We start from the raw sequence: 23,249 nt of genomic DNA on the forward strand, positions 1-23,249 counted from the left end.
TATTATATCAGCTTGTATATTTTTATAGGTATAATTATACACTAAACGAGTTCACGGCTACCGTGCTACGCTATCCTCGTTGAGTCTTATTAATCAGTAAAATTATGTGAGTGCACCGACGACCGAAATATTATTATAAAAAAACAGATCGTTTTATATTTTCCGAGTGCAAGTTGCAGGTGTTACCTGCGATTTCCACAACCATATTACACGATCAGCGATGCACATAAGTAATGTCTATTAGAGTCAAGAAGGTGAAAATAATAAATTAATGAACCCTAGAAAACAATAAATCTTTGAAAAATCATCAAATTTTTATAATAGGTAGTGTTATGATATGAAGAAAAAACATTTTTGTTAGACTACGGTCCAGTTTTCTGCCTTCCACGGTCCGGATCGAACCGCAGTCTGCCGATTGCCGACCGTTGAAAATATATACTCTATCCAGTGAGAGAACACGCCGATTTTGCGTATCCCCCCACGTCATCCTGCTATCGAAACTGGTTCCCCTTTAGCTGGGTGTCCGTGGGGATACGTAGTAAAACAAAAATTTAGTCGGCACGCGGCGCGTTCTCTCGCTGTACAGAAAATAGATGCTTACGTCCCGTTAAGTGTTTCGACCACAGCTCAGCAGCCAGAAAATATACTCATCCAATCGATATATAGTATACACGTTAGTATAATGATAAATAATCTGAATGTAAGTTTGATTTAAGGGTTAATGCGATGCGGCGAAATCGTTTGAAGTTCTGTTATACTCATACTTTGATTCGCTTCTCAAATCTGACCAAAACCATATGTTACAAATACCGACTGACCAAATATATGTTGGTGAGTTATTAGCGATCTCCTTTAAAAGGAATGAAATGACTACAGTCTACTTCCACGACTACGTCGAAAAAGCGTATGATAAATTATATGCCATGAAACCATATTATTATACTTTACAAACTACAAAAAAACAAGCACCTTAGTCCACATAATAAAATTTGCTGAGTCCTTACTATAAACTTAGCAATTTTACAGTCAATACAACTATCTCGTCACCCCGTAACATATATCGGCCGTGATTTCCAACTTTCCAAGGATCCTGCAATCACTTCTATTGATCTTAATTCATATTAACTACCATGTGAAGCCTTTTGCAACTTGCATCGGAAAAAACTTCATTCAGTCACATATTTTACAGTTTCTCGGTAGAATAGAAATATACACCACAAAACTTATCCGGACAACACCTCCTGCTAAAGGAATGGGTTTACCCGAAACTTGTTAGTTGTTATTTCGAAAACATAATATTTTAATAATTTTTTATTATACAATATGAAAGGTAGTATGCACATCCACCATCCACGTGATTATTATTATATAGGAAAAAATCATTTTTGATCGGTAATTATACTTTCATTCGTTACGCACGTTCCGTCTTCGGAATATTTTCGCACAGCATCGAACGTTTAAGACCAAAACTTTAGGAAAACTCGTTAATATAAAACCATACATATCATCCCGTTCACCCCGTAATATGATGTGTATTTAATTTAAATGAGTACACAATTTATAATATGCATACACTGTGCCATCCACCGCAGCAATTGGCTCAGGATGTACGCATCTATATTATGTATTATTATACTCTCGTACTGTTAACGCGCAGGAATTTTTGGCTGCCTTTCAGACAAATGTCACCGTGTTCGGTTTGGATTATGAGCTCCGCAGATTATGTGTATATAGTATATATTATAGTTTATAATAAGATGGTATACAAGGCAAGATATAAACGCGTTTTTTTTAAAAATTATTCTCCGCTCGCGGTCAGTCCTATTCTCCTAATATAGGTACATTATCGTCGTCGTCTCTAGCAGTCGGGGGGTTTCAATTTTTTCCAAATCTGCAGTCCAGCTCGATTATTCGCTATTTGGGATCGAACAACGGAAAAAATACAATTTCACCACTGTCTGCATTATACACCCGTGATTGTACGGTGTTCAATACCTATTATATACCTACATTGGCTACATTGTACGTAATATTATATGTATCTATACTTATCATCCGCTCGTCATCATAGATATATTTACGGGCTGTACGCACGCGATTTAACAAACGGTATATATTATATTATTATACCTTATTTATGTAGGTATATGTATAGTATACCTAGGTGTATACTGTTGTTGACGTGGAGACGCATTAAGGTCACACGGCGGCGAACCATTGTTTTCGATTGTGTTTCACAATATATTATAAGAAGAGGCGCACTGCTTATCTCATTAACTGCTGCAGCTCGCGATTACCATTTATGTCAACAAAAATCAAATCAAACGCTATTATGCCAAGTACTAATTACATAGGCAATCATAGAAACAAGTTTGTTTGATTTTTTTTTTTAATTCGTTGCAACTTTATTGTATAATATATTATTATTGTAATGGGTAGTTATATATTGATTCTTTGATTGTATATATACGAGTAAAGTACCGATTTTAAAAGTTCCTACCTATCATAAACAACTCAAATTTAATGGACCTGCTCGTGGTATTTGTGTTAGTCGTCAAAGATGATTAAATAAGTATGATCGTATGAGGATATAACCGGACTATCTACGCACACTACGCTACAAATGCCCACATGACGTCAAAATCACTGCCAACCAAAATGAAAAGCGTGATTTTTTACACAAAAAACATTTTACAGTATAAAGTCTCACGCATTGTTGAGTGGTCTAATTAGAATAATTTTTTTTCGTTAGGATAATTTTCTACAGGTGCATATTGGACTTCAATAATTAATAATTACGTTGCTTATGACATAGTAAAAATAACAAAAGCTTGTTTAAAAAGTTGGACTTGCTCATAATCATATCATATTGTCTAAATATAGAATTTTTAAAATTGAAATCAAATGCGCCCCGTAAGAATATTTAAGAGGAAGTTCTTTCTAACCAGTAACCAAAAAAAAATCTGATCACTCTTTTTCCTTTAAGGAATGTTTTAGAGACAAAAAAAAGGCTGCTTAAAAAAAACTTTATTCTTGATCGATCGAAGTGGTATATATTTTAAACTATCGAACGATAATATTGTTCACCAATTATATACTGCGGTTGCGGATTAACAATGTATAATATATTATAACAACATTTGTTGCGACGTTAGACGCCGTGGAGATGACCCGATCTGACAAGTTTGTGCGAATAGACTATTGTTTTAATGATTTCAATAGGACACTGCTGCAGTCGCATCTTATCATTTCGTTGTTTTCGAATAATATACATTACATTACAGGTAGTAAATGGTATATCCGTTTAAATTCACGGACTCTCTAGTCTACTGCTGCGGGTGTCCCGACGGGACGGCAGCCGTCGGTTATATTATTATTATTACCGTAATGACGTGTATAACATCACAATATCACATACTATTGTATTGTTTTCAACACGCGCGGTGATTGTTCGTCAAAGTCTCCAGCCAAATCGCAGATATTGTATTATATTACAGTAATATAAAGGTAAATTCCATATAGATTGTACACAGCCGGCCGCGACACAAGCCGGTATAGGTCGCAGGCGACAGGACCGCGCGGGGAAAATAGAAATCAAGTGAATATGACAAAATAATAAATTGTCATTCTTCGCCTACGATAGACGGATGTGTCGTCGTCGGATATATCTATAATAATGTACGATATATATAATAGTGAAATTATTATTGTTTTATGAGAAACCCGCGATACGACACGACTTCAGCAGCGCACGCCAGACGCCGTTCGGATTCCTTGGACGATTTACGAATTCACGTCTCGAACCTCCTTGACCCATTGAGCGCGGTTGTCCGTCTCGGCGACCGGGTTATCGTCGTCGTCTTTTCACTACCGCGATCACACGCGTACCCATTCACAACTGCGCTATACGCACGTCACCCATCGGACGATATTCGATGGCGGCCTGAAACGCGATGTTGGCAGGTAATAATATACGATATTAATTATATCACGATCCGGTTATTGACCGACGACGGACGACAAACATTTTCATAAAAAACGCGTACTCGCATATACGTCAAACACTACGCGTGCAATTCACGATAATCTACTCGATAATAATAATAATAATAATAATCGTACGATATTATTGTTATATAATCTGTAGTGATATTTCTTCAGTCGAATCCGATGATCCCACTAAAGGGCGGTGGCCAACTCAAGGTTTTCTGGTGCAACAGCATAATATGTACGATAATAACGATGATAATACTATAAATACTAACGAATCGCGGGGACGAAAAAAACTTCTCGTACGATTTTCGCAGCCGTCGTCTTCGCGGAGGCGTTCGACCTCACACCGTCCCGTCTGTAGATAGGTACATATTTATATACTGTGTTATAATATTACATTAATATCATTATTGTGTGCAGTTTAACGATTAGTTACGATCAATTTTACACGAAACAAATTACGTACAGACTTTTTGGCGGTGAACAAAAAACGAATTTTATGTGCAACGCAAACGCGATTCATACGAATAATATTCTATAAAAACCGGGAGACCTGTTGTAGGATTGTGCAAACTAACGATCGTCGATGTCAAAAGCAGCCGCTGCGTATAATGTCTATAAGTGTTTTTTTCTCTGTGAAAATTGGTTTTCATATTTTATTATTGCACGTATCTTACTCTATAGTCTATACACGACACAGAGGTGTATGACTTCATGAGATTTATCGATACAATATACGATTTTAGAATATAAAATATTTTGTAGTAAAAATGTAATGAAATCTTTGGACTATTTTAAAACGTTATGCCCGGTTTCCGGACTACTAATATATTATTATAAAGATAGGCTATACAAATTATCAATCTTGTCGATACGATGATGTCATTTTAAACATATTTTACAATCATTAGATTTAAAATATGATAACAACATCACTATAATATGTCGACCAACTAGGAAGGTGTGATGCGCGCCACAATTAGTTGCACGAAACCGCTTCCGGGGTAAACAAATATAATTTGATTCGCGCGCTGTTTCTATTTATCGCTTAAATATTTCTTCGAGATAATCGGTTTTGCCTCGGCAGAATAGTGGTACACACAAAATCTCGACGATTCACATACACCCAAGTATATGCGTTGTTCATGAAAATAATATAATCACGGGTTAGATAAATGTTCAGTGGGAACGACGGCGTGTTGTGCACTTGTGCCTGCACTTAGCCGTTCTGCGTTCGTGAAATCGTGTTCGGAAACGTATATAATAATATTATGTATATAGTCATCTCCCTTTTATTTTATTCGTGTCTCGCACTATCGTCAGTTGGTTGCGTCGACGGCAATAATTACGGTAACAGCTCGCGAGTGGCATGCTTACAATGCGTGGTTAAGTTATTGTGTATATACGCATACTACGGAGATGACTCTGCGACTACAAATGATTGCGAAAATAAAATGGTAAACAATTGCCAATATACGTTATATGTATGAGTTGTGATGATAAAAACATTCTTAACTATTATTAAATGCGATGCATCGACTTAAAGATTTTCTCAATAATTATATCATTAAATGTTTACTCTCGAAATATAAACGCAAACCGCATCAACATTATATAGGCTATAATATTATCACCAATATTATCGTATCATGTTGTATAGGTACTTGTATTATAATAATAAAATGTTGATATACTACACTAGACGTGTATATAATATATTGTATGAATATGATGTGTTGACATAATATTTGTAGGTTTATTATACTGTGTATAATATATACCAAGCTGTTTGCCCATGAACGACGCACAGAACTAGAACGAATACGTTGGCGGTTATGTGACATTCTAAGGTTTTCGACGATAATGCCATTTCGATAGTTTGATTATTAAATCTATACGTTTTTCAACCATATTCATATGTTTCACCGACGGTCGAATACACCCCCGTGTATTAAATTGATATCACGAGCTTAATAATATATGAGTATATGATCGGTGATTTTCATTTGATCAATAATATAGTAAAAAAATTTGTTTCATTTTATTTCATAAACATTAAAATATACATTAATTTACTAAAATAGTCTAAAAGAAAATCGCGAATGCGGTTCAACACACGCCCTCAACCTATATACAGACATTTTATATGGTCATGAAATGTTTTTTTTTTTTTTTAAATAAAGATAGTTATCCATTAAAAGCTTATTATTATTATATTAGTGTAACCGAGTGTCTTCTGTTATTAGTAATAACCATCGTCATTTTAAATTTTCCGAACTCTGCAAAATATTTCGATTTATATAGTATATATATTATTTAGGCTTAAGGAATTTATATTATATGTATTTATTTACATACAACAATTTATTGGTCAATCGATCGTTTACGTTTTTCAATTATATAAATAATTTTATTTATCTTGAAATTCTGAAAATAAATACTAGGACATCGAATTAATACATTATTATACACATGTTTTTAAGGAATTTTTTGTATACCGCTATAATACAATATATATTATATTTATGTTTCATTCAAAATCTACAATAGCTATTGTAGAGTTCGAAATTGAATAGACAACTGCAGCAAAGGAAAAAAAACGAAAATAAATAAATAAAAAACTCTGATGAAAAAATAAAATATATAAATATGATGCGCATATGTATACATCTCAAATTGAAAAATTAAAAACAGCATATTACACCGAAAAAATCAAAATAGAGTAAACGGCTGCACAATATAAGCCTTGTTATACGTAATAGGTATTTATATAATATTAAATACAAAATGGTTTTACTAATTTCCGTAGACATCTTCATTATCCTGCAAATTCCTGACTACGTTCGTGCTGTGTATATGTATAATATTATATAGCATTATTGACAGAGTGTCCTACCGTTGCAGGCTCCCTAATATGAAATTTGGTATCATTTCTATGGAAATTAAGATTTTGTACGTACCTATGCGTGGATTGATTTAAAACAGTTTACGTCCAAATAAAAATCCAAATTTGTAAGTTGTCAGTTGTCACTGAAATCTGTATTAATATCAATATATAACACAATATAATATAAAATCTGTAAATTCAATGCAATGCTTTTGTTTTATTCAGTTGAGTATATTATTAGATTAACATAAGGCCATATTTGGAAAAAATTCTTCTTTCAATTTAGCACCAAGTTCACAACACCCTAAGCGTGGCTATGGGCGCAAAAATGTTTCTTAGGCGCGGAAAGGTAAGACAAGTTTATTTCGTTATTATTATCTATTATTAAGATATATCTATAATGCATATTATATGTATAGGTGGGTACCTATATATTATCAGCTGTATCGTTTCGTCTCCCGCCCTGTGCGACGGCGGTGCACACAATTTTATTATATTCTCCCGGTCTTTAGACGTGGCGAATAAAATGTATGGTCACTGACCTTATGTGACGAGTAATATATACTTCTATATACTCAAAAACTGAAAGAGAGAGAGAGACAGCCAGAGAGGGCCTCCGGGACCCCTGGGTTTTCGGTATATATATATATTATTTGAACCACTCATCATGCAGCGCGTACGCATGAGAGAGACAAAAAAAACTATATTACTGCCGGATTCTTTTTATTCACCTTCGTCTTCAACAACACACACACACACACGAGCAGCGAGCTCGCGCAGACACGAATAACAATAGTCCAAATAACAACAAATATAATATTGCGAGCTGTCTTCTTCATTACAATTATATCACACAACCACTATCATTCATATTATGTGGTTTTTTCTCACTCTCCTCCTCCCCCATCTCCCACTTCTGTTTAACACACACACACATCCGCACATTGTGTTTGCGGTCGTTGTGCAGATTCTAAGACCCCTAGAACCATATCTCGGTTAAAACCTGCGATTCCCATTCGTATAATCATATATATTATAATATAATTCTGCAAGAGTCCACCATGAGCTAGGGAGAGTGATGACTAGTTCGTGCTTTTAGATGAAAGATCGTTGATTTTGACCTCAAAACGAAAAATGATTCCTTATTACAGTTTTTACAGAAGATGCATTCCAAATTATTACATCCATACACTGCAGTTATCATATTTTCATGTGATGATAATGAACTTTTGTGTGTTTATGTAAATATAATATTATATTATACTATAATCACACGTAAATGTGTTATCAATTAAATAAAAAACAGAGTTTGAATTTATATTAGTAAAAAATGATTTTAGTGCAATATAAATAATTATATCTACGAGTAATATAGTCAATTTAATTCCCGAGAAAAGCGCCACTGAGACTGCATGTGGGTCATAGTACGTAGTTATCGTTACTTTATTATAATAATAATTATAATACATTGTTATCTCTATTCAGAGATCAGAGTTAAAGTGTTTTCGTTCATAACAGTTGAGTATATGATGGTGTATATCAATTAAAATATTGAGAAATGTCTTACACTAGGTAGTAGGTAAGTACTATATAATATGCGGTTATTGGTCGTAATCGAAATATTGTTCTGATGATAAGAATGGCGATGTGAATATGTGATTAATTACATAAAAAATATTGTACTACACTATAGCATATGCAACATGAGATCAAAACGTAATTAGGTAAAATATAATTATTATTACCACGGAGAATCTACATGCTCACAAGTAAAATCATTATAAATAACAGACAAACGTCGTATATTATATTATATTATAATAACATAATAAAATCGACAGAACTCAACCTTGAATATTATATTATTTAAGTAGCGCTAATGAGAACCTTAAATCGTATTCCTACCTCTGCAGATTGCAAGACTATGCAGACGGAAATAAAATATAATATTCCATGTTATAACGTCGTTGCATGGTGCGTATACAATATTATGACGTATAGTCACGGTGGTAATCCAAATGTGAGAAACGCGCAAGTTTCTATGTACAACATTTTGGTATGTAAGATATTCGTAGAAATAAAATTCAAACATTATTACATAACCACGTTAAATCTTAACTCTTAAGTATGAATAGATGTACTACACAAGTTTTAGGAGTAGGTACACAATACACATATTTTTGTTAACTATATTATTTTATGCACCAATGTCTTATCTACATATTATTAAAGTTGCCGCGTAACAAAAAAAAAAAATTAAACGCTACCAGCCACATACAAAATCACTCCAGTCGACGACGGCAGCATGTATACGAAACCTGTTTATATTATATACCTGTATAGTGTATAATAATATAATATTGTTTCCTTTTGGCAATGGTTAACGATAATGACAATCTAACAACACGCGGCTACTATAATAATAATAATATACCATCCTCCTAAGTTGTATTATTATTGTTATTATTTGTATGTAAATCAAGCGCCGTGTATTATGTACTCCGTCCTATTAGTGGATACAACAACTTTACTGTCTTAAGGCGATGCTTGAAATTATAATAGATAATAATGTTATATATTTATAGTATACATGTATATAACTACTGCAGACGGCATCGCGTATTTAATATTTATATGGACGAATATTATATGTTTCGAAAAATACATTAATACGCGCTTAACCCGACGATTAAATCACGAAATATATACACCGGCATTGGGTATCACAATATTATATTGAACAACCATATATCTTTTAAGATTTATCGATTATTAAAATTTTTAGTCACTTTAATTCATTCATTACTAACATCAACAGCTAAGTCTACTGGATCGCCATTAGATTTTTGTACATCGAAATCATCGGCTCATCAGTGAAATTGTTATGGGATATGAAATTAAAACGCACTTTGTTGTTTTAAACAAAAAAACTTAAAAGACGATAAAAATAGTAGCAATAGCTTAAAAGTATTATCATATTGTTTTATTTGTCACATAGGTTTGAACTCGTGTATACATAAAGACGATTCAATTAGCATTTATTATTTTAGCATTGGTCGGGATCGATTAAAAATCACATCACATAAATCGAAATCGGTTAAAATACAATGTTGTTTTTGCACAGCAAACGTGTGATACAGTGAAAAATAAAAATTATTGAAAGATTTAATGGTCTTCAATCAATTTATAAATGTGTATATTATTTGATGGGATAAACATAAAAAGTGAGTCGAGTATAGTGTAGGAAATTTTAGCTGTGCCTACTCGGTTTAAACAAATATATGTTGAAAATGTTTAAACCGGTTGTAGTTAGCTAAAAAGCTAAAAAAACAGTAGCAGCTAAAAAACGATTTTTTGGCTGAATTTAATTATCAGACTAGTTTTTTTTTTAGCACGATTTGTCTTGCGTACAGTACTGAAGTACCTACGTATTTACTATATAGTTATTATTTTTGGAGTAATTTAAATGGTCATTTTTGACATAAACTATAATAGCTGATTATACCTATAGTAATATATTTTATGAATTAAAATGCGAAAAATAAAACTAGAATTAAATCACAAGTTTTGAATAAAAACCAAACAATATTTTTTCAGAAATTATTTTACAAACAATTTTTCGAAATTAAAACGTTGATTTGAAAACATAAATTTACAGTTATTTAAGAGTATTTTGATTAATATTTATATTGTGTGAGATGATATACCAGTATTCATGTTATTTATTTTAATAGCACGCTTAGAGAATATTTACAATAATTTTCATTTTTAATCTTGAAAATACTTCAAATCTGCAGATTATAATAATTGTATATACTTAGTTGTAGCTACCGGAAACGTGTATTTTAAATCTCGTGAGAGATTTAATGTATGTGTGTGAAAGAGAGAGAGAGAGAAAAAGCTAATGTAAAAAAGCGCATATATTTTTATAATGGTAAATTTATTTATAATGCGGAAGTTTGGTGAAGTTTAATGATAATGAACGACGAAACCGGAGTACGTAGGTTCGCGTCTCAAACTAACGGGAAAATTTGTTGAGCACCATATTGGATTACTACTAGTTTGCAGGCACACGTGCGTAATATATATCCTTATGCCGCCGCCGCAACTCTCGCGGTTATTTAGGCCTTCCCGAAATTGCACCTCTTTGCAACACAGAAAAAATCTCACCATCAGATTTCCATCATTGTTTTTTTTAGCTTATAACAAGATATTATTTTTGAAGTTTAAAAAATGTTCAATTGAAATTTTTCGTAATATTTGAAAAGATACTTGAATTGAATATTGACTCGATTGAATGATATACTTGGTTTGGAAAAATTTTCAATAGCGAGCTGTCCAGTTAATTATTATTAAGTTAATAGTAAATAGAGTAATGATAGAGAACTATATGAACTATTTACCACTTTGCACTATACTATTTACATTTTTTTTCAATTCATTTCTGCAAGATGATTATGATGATATTATATTTTACTAAGGATGAAATTTATTAGTTTATTCATTTATTGCAAATTAAAAAGCTGAACATATTCGTCTAGGAAGTTTTGAGAATTCTACCTCGACTCATTATTGAAAAATATGCAATAATCGATAATAATTAAGGGTTTGTATAATTTACATCGATCTTGTCATCTCTACATCGAAATAATATTTAGCGCTTGGAAAAATTATTAAAACCGTTTACGGAGCGCGGAGGTTTTTAATTATTAGGGATCTAATGTGAACTAAAAGAAACCGGGAATCCTAAACGAAAAAAAGGTACATAATATATAAAAAGAATATACTATATTTTATATAGTATTATAAGTTTTATTGTATATATTTTATGTTCAATGTTCATACATTTTAATAGTAAGAAAAAAATAATATATATACTACATTTTTATAATATTACAACTATAATAAGTTATAAAATTGATGATATTAAAATTATGTTTAGAAAAAAACTATAATAGCGTGGGGTAAGTGATGAAATGATATAATCACACTTATTTCAATCGCTATACATGGTGCCCATAAAATTATAAAAGTATAGAATCTATGAATATAGATTATAACGATAGCTTATCGATAAAGCTGACAAGATAACTTATACATCGAAAACTTATAATTATAAATTATATTATTATATAGAATATAATACCTAATTATATATTTTTTACAATTATGAACTATTATTATTATATTAAAATGTATGCCAATATTATATGATATAACTGATATTAGATTGATAACTTATAAATTATATATAATAATATACCTAGTGTAGGAACACTAGGAACTTACATATGTAACTTATTCTATCATGTAGGAACTAACATATGTATGATATGTATGTATTTTTTTACCTGCTAGGTCTCGTGTGGATTCACCCAAAAAAACGACCGATATTTTAGTTGGATTATAATAATTATACGCAATAACACTTTTTGCATTAATTAATCGTACATGATGGTACGTCGTTGTATGTACTGGTTTATTTATAGGTCATTAAATACTATTAGCTCGTCGCCGAGTCATTGCATTGACATTCACGGTCCCTAATACGTTGTCATTCATTTTATTAGTATACTATACCTACGATATACAGGCCACAATTTAATATAATGTATCTCAGACTCAGTTCCCACTTTCCCTGCAGTAAGTATATAATAATAAGACTATATTGTGCGCGCAACGGGTCAATCGATATTCTGCAAGCGCATGCTGCAACGACGATATATATTATTATAATGACGTTTTGCACACAGTCATATACATACAATACACTTCTGTATAATAAAACATTATACGCATATCATCATCGTTATATATCGTATCCATCTCACGTCTATAGTCGGCGGGCCTCGATGTAGACGTCACGGGGGCTCCCACAACTATGTATATATATCGTCCGCAACCGTGTGATCGGATTATTATATTAAATTATATATATATATATATATATGAGTATAATATATTATATACCCATTATATGTTCCCACATCATCGCGGTGGCGGCGGCGACGGCGGTGACCCACTGACACGACACAATTATGTTAATATAATAATAATTATATATTATGAGGCGCGATCGGTCCCATCGATATACCTACTGTTTATTATTACAATATTATTATACATCCGTGAACCACGCGTGGCGCACGCATATTGCCGTTCGCACAAATAGATATACATATTCATATATGTATTATTATAGTTATACGACGTGGCGAGGACTACGTCCACAATATCCTACGACCATTATAGGTATAATCTACATAGATTAGTCCACGACGGACCACTACACAATATTACACCGCGGTATAATATTATGTAGTATATAATATATACGTAGTGAATACAAAACGACATCGTGTGAAGATCGAATCCACGAAATATCGGATCGTCTGCTGCAAGGTCGCCACTCCATCGCTGCTGCAGAACACTATACGGTTTACAATCGGTACAATAATAATAATACGAAAAAAATAAATAATTGTATGGGCCGTCGTATATATACAATAATATACTATATTATTATGTAGCCGTCTCTCGGCGGGACGCGCACGCTGACGTTATTTTTTTTTTCACGAAAATTTTTTCGTCCGCAAATCTTCAATTTGTCGTCCGGGAAACGTGGGCGACCATGTGCGTGCGTGAGTTTCGTTTGAAATTCAGTGCACCGCGGCGTATTCCGACCGAATAATGTCGCTAAAACTGGTTCACTGCAGACGGCTTGTCCGCGTATATATTATATTTATGTGTACGCTTCAGATGATATAGCCATATCCGATTACTGCAGACCGCACAGACCCAGACGGATGTATGGGTGTCACATCGCCACGGCTAAGACGTCATCTCGTCCATCATGTCGATGTATTATTTTTATATAGGTATACTCGTACGACGCATTCGTATTGACTCAGACAACTTTTGTAAAAAAAAATATGTAAGGCTACCGCCGCGGCGAATCACGTTCCGTCGATTTCGCCGATATCCGTATAAGGGTACGAGCGATACTTATGGCATATTCAGACGCGTGAGTATACAATATAAAATGCATTTGGTTAGCGTCACTGCTGCAGCAGACCGTGCGAAGGTTCATAATTTATTACATTTTTAGACGTAATAATATCGACTTGCAGCGCGACCAAAATTTGATGCGAAATCGCAACTATCTTCATATAGATAATGAATACTGATTTTATGACGCGAGAAAACGAAACTTAACGTAGCGTTTTAGAGAGACGATGAGGAGGTATGATCGTATTATTTTTTTCCAAACGAAATCCATCGCGGGACCAATAAAATATTTTTTTTCTGCTCATGTTTGCTGCAGTGCAGTAAGTTCAACGTTGAAATTCGTTCGAATTCCGGTGAGATTGAGACACGACCGATAATACATAATAATATAAATATTTGTGTTTGCGAAATACGCGTAACACGCAAGTGGCAGTGCAGTCCTGTCAGACGACGACGACGACGACGGCGAAGGGTCTGCGGTTGTTGATCAATAACGGTATACGAGTGATCCGAACAGACCGGTTACTGTTTAAACGTTAATACAACCAGTTTTTTACTCATTCGCTTGGTCAGCCATTTTCGCAGTACCACCGCATACGCTCACACAGTTTTCGCGAAGACACGACTTGAATAATAATTTCACGGGAAAAAAGAAAACTCATCGTATACTCTGACGGGCGGATAAACTATTATAAATTATGATATGTCTAAGATATAAAAATACTGTAACGACGTGTAATAATTCATAAGCATACACCTAGGTAAACTTTTAGATTGTAATGATTCTTTAAATTCAGTAAAAAAAAAGGAAAAATGTTTTAAAAAACATAACAATATATACGTTTATTATACAGAGAAAAATCGTTGTTTCGTGATCAAAAAAATCAACTATTCGTCTAAGCAGTTAGGATCACGGGATACATTTATCATATATAGATAAGGCTAAGCGCGATGACACATTTGGTACATTTAAGCTCGTCACAATACGTATCCTAACTCATACGAGCCATCGTTAAGTTTTTTTTTGGAAAATGTTTGGTGATGTTGAGGTGACGTACGTTACAAGGCCGCGGAGGTTGCAACTGTCACTGTACGAAATTCAAAACTATACTATACGTAATAAAATAAAGAATAATGAAAAAAATATATATTTATAATAATGGCTATGATTATGATGATAACGAGATAAAAGGCCGAAGAAAACATATTTTCGTGGGATTACGTCAGCCCTGCTCGGCCACCGCGGTATAATGTCATTAATGACTAATAATGGCTGCGTGTAATTATTAATATTTCCAGAGACGCGCATGTACTCGCATATATTATATATTTTATTATTACATGTATTATAGACGCGAGTCTTATACCTAGGTATACCAAAGTCGTGACCATACGCGCGCGAAACGAGCGAGGCTGTTCGTGTCTCGTCGCGTATATTATTCATCATCCGCTTCCTATACATACAATATACTATAGATACCGGACGATGATAGCATAGTTACACAGACAAACTGTTCGCGTGTTCACTGAAGTTATATTATAAAAAACACCATCGAAGAACTTCAGACGTCTGCAGTGCAAGTGCACATATTATATATATATATATATATAGCGTGCGGTGAGTAACGCTGCCGATGACGGCCTATACAAAAACATATAATAATATAATACATTAATTATAGTACATTTATAACAGTTAAAACGCGGTCGTTATTGTCATATTATGATCATTGATGCAGGTCTGGCTTGCAACATTTCCACAATATTATTAGGGACAGCGCAATCGTGTGTCCATATCACACTTTATATCGTTTGCTTGGAACGATATGCAACTATTTTTTTAATCAGTCAAAAAATAATATATGAAAATAATTGTATAATCCGTTACTTTTATTTGTGGCAATATTATAGTTGGACATAGAACGTAGGTAGTCAAAAACCTGATTTTTGAGTATACCATTACGATTTACAGAATTACCGCGGCGTGAGTTCATAATGCTAGAAAAAACCCTAGCACTTGTAAGGCCTTAATATAGGTACAGTTATTGTACCTATAACGCTGCGTATAATTTACGTCTCTGGTCCGCGAACCGGCCGACCAGCATAAACGATATCAAGGCTTATGGTATACCTTATACCTATAGTTAGAGTATAATATTAAATAATATCGCTTTCATGTTTCGGATAGGACCTAATATTATAGGAATAAGTAGGAAAAAAAACCGCATCACGACGAGATCGTAAAAAAAAAAAATAGGAAGAAAAAACACACAAAGCACATAATAATATATACATGCGTACCATGTTCGTGTGCATAATATAATATAATAATAATATATATATATATATATATAATATTGTCATCGTAAAATCATTGCTTGTTTTATGGACAACGAACCCGACGACGCGTCGAGAGTGTCATATATTACAACTATACAATAATAATAATACATATCTTGCGCGTATACTATCTCGTGTATCGTCTCTCCTTCACTGGCCCTGCCCGGTCGAAAACAAATATACGCTTTGAAACGCACCGAACGCTTCTATATGTAGTTGATATATGCACACACAAATAATAATATTATAACACCCATCGTGCATGTGCTGCAGGTATAATATGCGTTTTTTCCCTACCGTGTTTGCGTTTCCCTCGCCCTCGAATGGAACGCAGCGGAGGCCGATTATCGTTTACCGACACTTGTCTCCATCATCGTCATTATCCTACACGTTTTCCCGTCCAACTCCGAGATACACCGCGGGGAAGACCGAATAAAAACCAATGACAGGTTGCCACTTGGCAGAAATTCTAGACCGGCATTTTAAGTACGGCCATATTGCAGTTTACGAACCTACGTGGGGCCTTGCCATTTTCCATAATATTGTTACAAGAGATATTGTACCTGCATCATTTTATTTTAAACTACCTGTAATTACCCAGATGTAGATATTTAATTTCATCAAAATAAAACATTTCAAGTCACGTGTACTATTATCCGGTTATCATATTATTATTTTGAGTATTTTTAATAGATTAAACATTATATTCAATGTTTTATTTTTAGTTTTTAATATGCATGGTTATAAATACTTATAATACATGTGTTTAATGATCAATATCTATAACTATACACATCAATAATAACTATTTAATTTATATCAAAAATAATTTTAAGAAAATTGTGAGAACAATTGTTTATCTATTTCTATGAGTGCCCCGAGATCATAATACACTTTCGCCTCCCCCCCCCCCAAATTATTCTTTACGGGTGAGAGACAGAAACAGGTTAGATATTAGGTGGATATCATATATATATATATATATATATATATATAAATATATAAATACAGACCATGGGATGCTGCGTTGACTATTACGCATATAGGAATGGAATTTTTCACAAGATCGATCGAACATAATAATATGAAGTAATAAATTCAGAAGAAAAGAACATTTTTAAGTTATAACTGTTGTTATCCTTTATTATGCTCCTATATATACACCCCGCATCATGCACCTTCTGTATACGCGTTTAAATTCTTTGATGAATGCGAGATGTGAATCACGCGTCTAACACCATCACGTCTATATACCTTTATTATGTGGGTATACGAAGCCGGATATTTGCTAAATTATTTGTGCTGCTCGGGTTTTCTTATGTATATTTTTTTGTGAATGTGTGTGTGTATAGTGACGAGCAATTTGCATCGTAATGTACCGATTGAAATAATGACCGGCAGAAGGCACGCGGAAATTATGATTTTTTTTTATATTCTTTTCACGATATAACACAATAATAATAATACGTACACGACGAGTGGATTTTGAAAAGCTGACAGGTCGACGACTATTCGACGGCAGCTATACCACCTATATATATTATATCGAAACGACGATTGTTGTATACGCGCGTTTAATTCTCACGACGCACAACGCTGCGTAGTCGGTCGTTTACTGCAAAGTTAAGGTCGAATATATTACACTGTTTTCGTCAAACCGTGCAATAATAATGTATATATTCCCGTGGACGTGAGCATAGGGATTCGAAAATCGAAAGCCCCCTTTTCGCGGTCATTAGCAAGATTTCGGAACAACAAAATAATAGTACCCGGCGGACAAATCAATTTTGAACCCATTCTACTAAAACGGGGATGTATATAGACGACCTTTAACCGCGCACTAACGCACCAAAGGTCATGGATGGGGGACCGCCGTTCGCGAATGTACATACTCCGCTGCACAACTGTGCATAGGGCGATCATCATTAATCATCGACTCGAGGGGACACGCTTTATATAGGTACCGTGTAATATATCGTCGTATACGACCAACGATAAGTCGGGGGTGTGCGACTGTCGGATTATCGAACGAAACGGAAAATTAACGAGATTTCCGTTCAAATCGTGGGATACAATGTGCACTGTGTGCTTTTTTTCGTACCCACATATATATTTTTCATAATATTTTTGTACAATACCGCAATTCTTTAATAATTATAATGGTAGTGTTGTAGTGAAGCCCGAGAACGACGGCGACGCCACTTGTTGCGATTCGTAATCAACCGTGGTGAAACGGAACTCAAACTGCGTTTGATGCGCAACTAAAATAAATCAAATTAAATAATCCAATGATATCGTGTCGTGGAATGTCGAGAGATTTGTATAATAATAATTATTTATTATAAGCGCTAGAAAGCGATCCGAAGACAACAATTATTTTATATATCTGTGGAATTTTTTAAGGGAACTTGCAGGTCCTATAGTGTACTTTCGAAGTTCACAGAGTGACAAGGTTTATGACAACCGCTGTCTAAGGTAGTTTTGATATTAAATTATAATATAGAACAAGAAAAACTATACAGTTTCAACAAATGTCGTGTATAGTTTTTCACCGAGAAATCACCACCCTGCAGCTGCAGACATTCATTCGACCGCACACGAGACGACTCACGATAATATTCAGCCACATAATGTGTTATTTAAAAAATATATCCAAATTAATTTTACGACACGTATTGTGATAATTAAAAGACAAACAATTTCTAGAAGTTTTATGACCGCGTCGTAATCTTAGTAATCTTCTTGAAATAACGATTACACCGTGAGATAATCATCCGTTATAAAATAAGTAGCATGACCTGTAATTATCGCAACCATATAAACCAGTCTTTAAGATGTGTCACTTAATTTATGTTATAGAATAAATAATAATAACGTAGGTACCTATACACGGTTATAATACACGACTACTCTTATTGTTCCCTTCGAAGTTAAATAATAAACTGTTATTATGTCCTATCAGCGCTCGTCGGAATGCAAAAACTATACATATAAACACTACGCGGTAAAAAGTAATAAAAACTCATCGGTTTGCGTTTAGGATTTTCGGTCTAATGCAAATATATTAATAATACGATGTTGTCTGTCGTGATTTTGAATCGTCATTATTGAATAATGTATTCTAGTTTCGACCGACGGCGAATAAAATTTATCTTATAGATAGTGACCTACTGAACATCGCGAGAATGGATTCATTAACCAAGTTCGGACTGCTGATTCCCGACCATACGTCACCCGAGATTCTTGGGCTACTGAAAAATAAGAGGGACGCGATCGATGTAATTGATTAGAGGAGAAAAAACACGTTTGTAGTGTGCTGCAAGTGTCAGTGGAATGTCGACCAAACATAACGGAAGATTATATTAAGTGCTTCGGAAAATATATATGAGAACAGGTTTTGAACACCGGATACTTAACAAACTCGTCTCACCTTGGCCGCTATTTATAAAATATTATGTACCATTTCCCCCCCAGTGCTATTTGCATTCGACCAAAAGTGTTAACGCTTTCGAGACTCGAGTACACGCGTAGTATTATGGCCTAGGGATGTTGACTTTATTACGTCTCATGTACGATCTTTTTGGCGTGTGTGTATAATATATTATATTGTCACTTACAAATCACCACGCCATGTGAATTTTAATTATTATTATTATTATTATTTTTTTTTTTACTGATAAATTGACCAATTCTAAAAAACTATAAAAGTTTCTATTCGTTCGTACACTGTACTACTGCTACAAACAGGCGTTGTTAATTTTAGCGGTTCAACGCCGAATTTTCCTAAAATTAAACTACCTATCTCTAAACATCATTATAATATATTATTGTAGAGCATTCCGCGTGATTGATGTATTCATAACGTTTTAATGAACCGTTAAATTTATTAAATATATGTGTAACATGGTACGTAGGTACATAAAAATTGTTTATTTAGGGCCGTTCTTACAATTTCCGGTGAAGTGTCAGTTAAGACTAACCGGTAGAATTCTATCGGTTAACTCATGATAAATTCTTCCGGTTAGTGTTATCAGGCACTAACCGAACATTGTATAATAACGGCCCTTAGAGTATTAATATTTATTTATTTTTTATGAAACATTCGTCATTCGTGTCAAGGTATATTATGAAAATAATTACAATAAAGTGGTCCGTAAAATACAATAGTTAGTAAAACGCAATATAATAATTTAATTCCGAGATTATTATTATCTTCTTCATCAATGATAAAAAAGAATTATGATACTACATAAAAAATTGGTTGTACCTTTGCGTAATTTATGTGATATTATCTTATTTTGTCTATGTGGACAAGATAATATGTGGGTTTAGATTTAAAGCTGATGCAGAACCATACTTAAACCTTCTGTCTATAACGATTAAAGTAAAATTAGGTAATATTTATGTCTGCCGTATTCTTAAATATCAAAATGTTTTTTTCACATCGCGTATAAAATACAACATTTTTCCTAAACATTTTAACGACGTATAATTATTGTTTCAATTTATTTTTCACAATATTTAATTTTTTAATAACAGTAGTCATACATGTCAGTAATTAATTTATTACTGTATGGTTCGATAAAATCGATTTAGATACAATTATTCGTTTGAAAATGAACCTATATATTGTATTACACATTAATTATTCATTAACCTTTAACTTTGATTAAAATCAATAATATTATGAAATATTATAGATTTTACTTATTTGATTTACAGCACAACATTAATCGGTCGTTGTTATCAATGTATTTATCATACAGTTCACTAATTAAGTAAGACGCTCGTAATGTGTTCGAAAAAAACTTTCGCTAATATATTTTCGTTTTAAATAATAATAAAATAGTTTCGAGTAAAATAAAAAATCTATTAGTTATTAAATTGAAAATATGCCTTATTCCTGCCTTCGGATCTAGCTTGTAAAACATTCGATAGATTACATTACTCTAAATTTTTATATCTACCTAAATTTTTTTTTTTATTATTCACAATTTAAATAAATATTAAATATCATGTACCTATTATGTGTTATTATTATTGTATAGTATATTATATTAAAATTAAATCAATGCGAGTAACAGTTAAAAAAAATATCATTTCGTTGAATAGTACTATTATATGAAAATATATATTTTATTGTAAGGGCTGTGAATTTAATGTAGTAAATAACCTTAAAAAATAAATTTAAAAAATCAAAAAATGCAATATAAAATTCACTATAACTCCCGAAAATGCACTGAAAAACCTTGAAAAATTAATTAAAAATCAATGTACCCACCTATATATTTTTTTATAAAACGTATTTCAATCTACTGAGTTTTCTTTAAAAGTAATACTATTTTTTAAATAATTTTTGTTCGTTGCAAAAATGCATGAAACGGAAATTTTAAATTGAATATAATATTATTAAAGCTAAAAATTCAAAATATTGTTATAAAATGCAAAATAAAATATTCAAAATTGAATCCATTTGTACTTAATTCAGACTAAGAAAGCTATGTTTTGCAATAAAAAGAATGTATTTTTCGTATACCTACACAATATTTTATAAGATTTAGAATATTTTTCAATAATTAAAATAATAATGTTCTTTTTTTGAACATTTATAAAAATTGTAACTTCATAATACATAATATTATGCATATGTTTGTTAAATTATTAAAATGAATAAAAAAATTATAATCACCATAACTTGATAAAGACGTTTTTACGTCTGTTTTCACAATTCGATATGCATACACGTAATTTATAAACATTTTCTCAGAGTAATTTTTTCAAATATAATTGATGAATTTAATCGTAACTAATATGATTAGGTTTTTTTTTTTTGGACGGAACTTTTCAAATGGTAAAATATAATTCAAAGCATTTGTTGATAAATTAACATATCAATACATCGTAATAACCATAAAATAAGTTCAATTAAACGCTGTATACTGTACAGTTAATATTAATATTATCAATGTCAATAGCTTTATAATCAATCGAATGGTTTTTTTTTTTTTTAGTAAGAATAATTCTTTTATCCTGTGAAGGAATAAAAATTATTTCTCCGCATTGGAGTAAAATAGCGTTTGTACCTAATATTAATGTTTACGCATAGAATTTCATCTGGAGGAAACTCAGAAAAACGTTCGCACAAAGTACCAGGACGGATTTTGTCGAACAGTTATAAATACAGTATTGGTATTGGTAAGCAAGAACTTAGTGTTCCAAATCAAATATTCGTTTACTGACCTTCCACAAAACGATTTTTCACAGCCGTTTCCGATTTTCCGGCGATTGAAACGTATGTAATAAAATTGATTTCTCGATTGTACAATTAATATAGGACGACGATGATGGTCTGCGACAGTCAATTATGACACATCCCAAACCGTGCAGCGATTGAGTGCCGCGAATTGACGGCGGCTGCTCGTGTCGCAGCGACAATAATATTGTACAGTTTGTTGCGATATTTTGTTATCGAAACGATGACGACCACATCAACAGCAATAACAATAATAACAGCAACGTAATTATCTGGTCGCGAAAAATGACAATAATATATTATTATTATTGTTACGATCGTGTGTGCGTACGGCGCGCGTGTTGAGACCACAGTGATCAGCCGGCAGTAAGCGGCGGCGTTACGGGACAACGAACCGACGACCACTGACGGTGAGGACTAGACCACTACGACGACGGTGAAGACGACGACGACGATGATGATGATGGGCCGCCGCCTTGGAGCAGTTCTTCGCGCGTCGCCTCTTCCCCTACCGCCGCGGTGGTGGACGCGTGTACGAGCGCACCGCCCGGCGCGCCCGCGGTGGGGGAAACGTCGCGCGCCCCGCTGGAGAGACACTTTCCGCCGACGGTTTTCTGTCAAGTATAGTCAAGTTCAAGATCGGCGGTGGCGGTGGCGGTGAACGCGCGTTGTCCGCCCGTCCGTCCGTCTTTCGGCGATGGGCCGGTAGACGTGCGGCGGTAGTGATATAGTAGCAAACGGGTGGCCGCCGGGGCTTGCGCAATATCG

The 23,249-nt window shown here is 33.4% G+C and overlaps 1 protein-coding gene across 2 annotated transcripts in view; it reads right to left on the reverse strand.

Annotated features, from left to right (window-relative positions):
* The window catches only part of tnc (tenectin), a 74,365-nt gene extending 51,449 nt beyond the window's left edge, over positions 1-22,916 (reverse strand). For both annotated transcript variants that reach the window (XM_089225160.1, XM_089225159.1), the window contains exon 1: positions 22,469-22,916. The gene's annotated coding sequence lies outside the window, so the exon portion shown is untranslated. The remainder of the gene's footprint in view (positions 1-22,468) is intronic.
* Between the last annotated feature and the right edge of the window lie 333 nt (positions 22,917-23,249).

This window comes from Diuraphis noxia, unplaced genomic scaffold (genome assembly GCF_037042655.1).
Source record: "Diuraphis noxia isolate RWA-SAM2 unplaced genomic scaffold, SU_Dnox_SAM2 contig0004, whole genome shotgun sequence".
Classification (NCBI taxonomy): Eukaryota; Metazoa; Arthropoda; class Insecta; order Hemiptera; family Aphididae; genus Diuraphis; species Diuraphis noxia.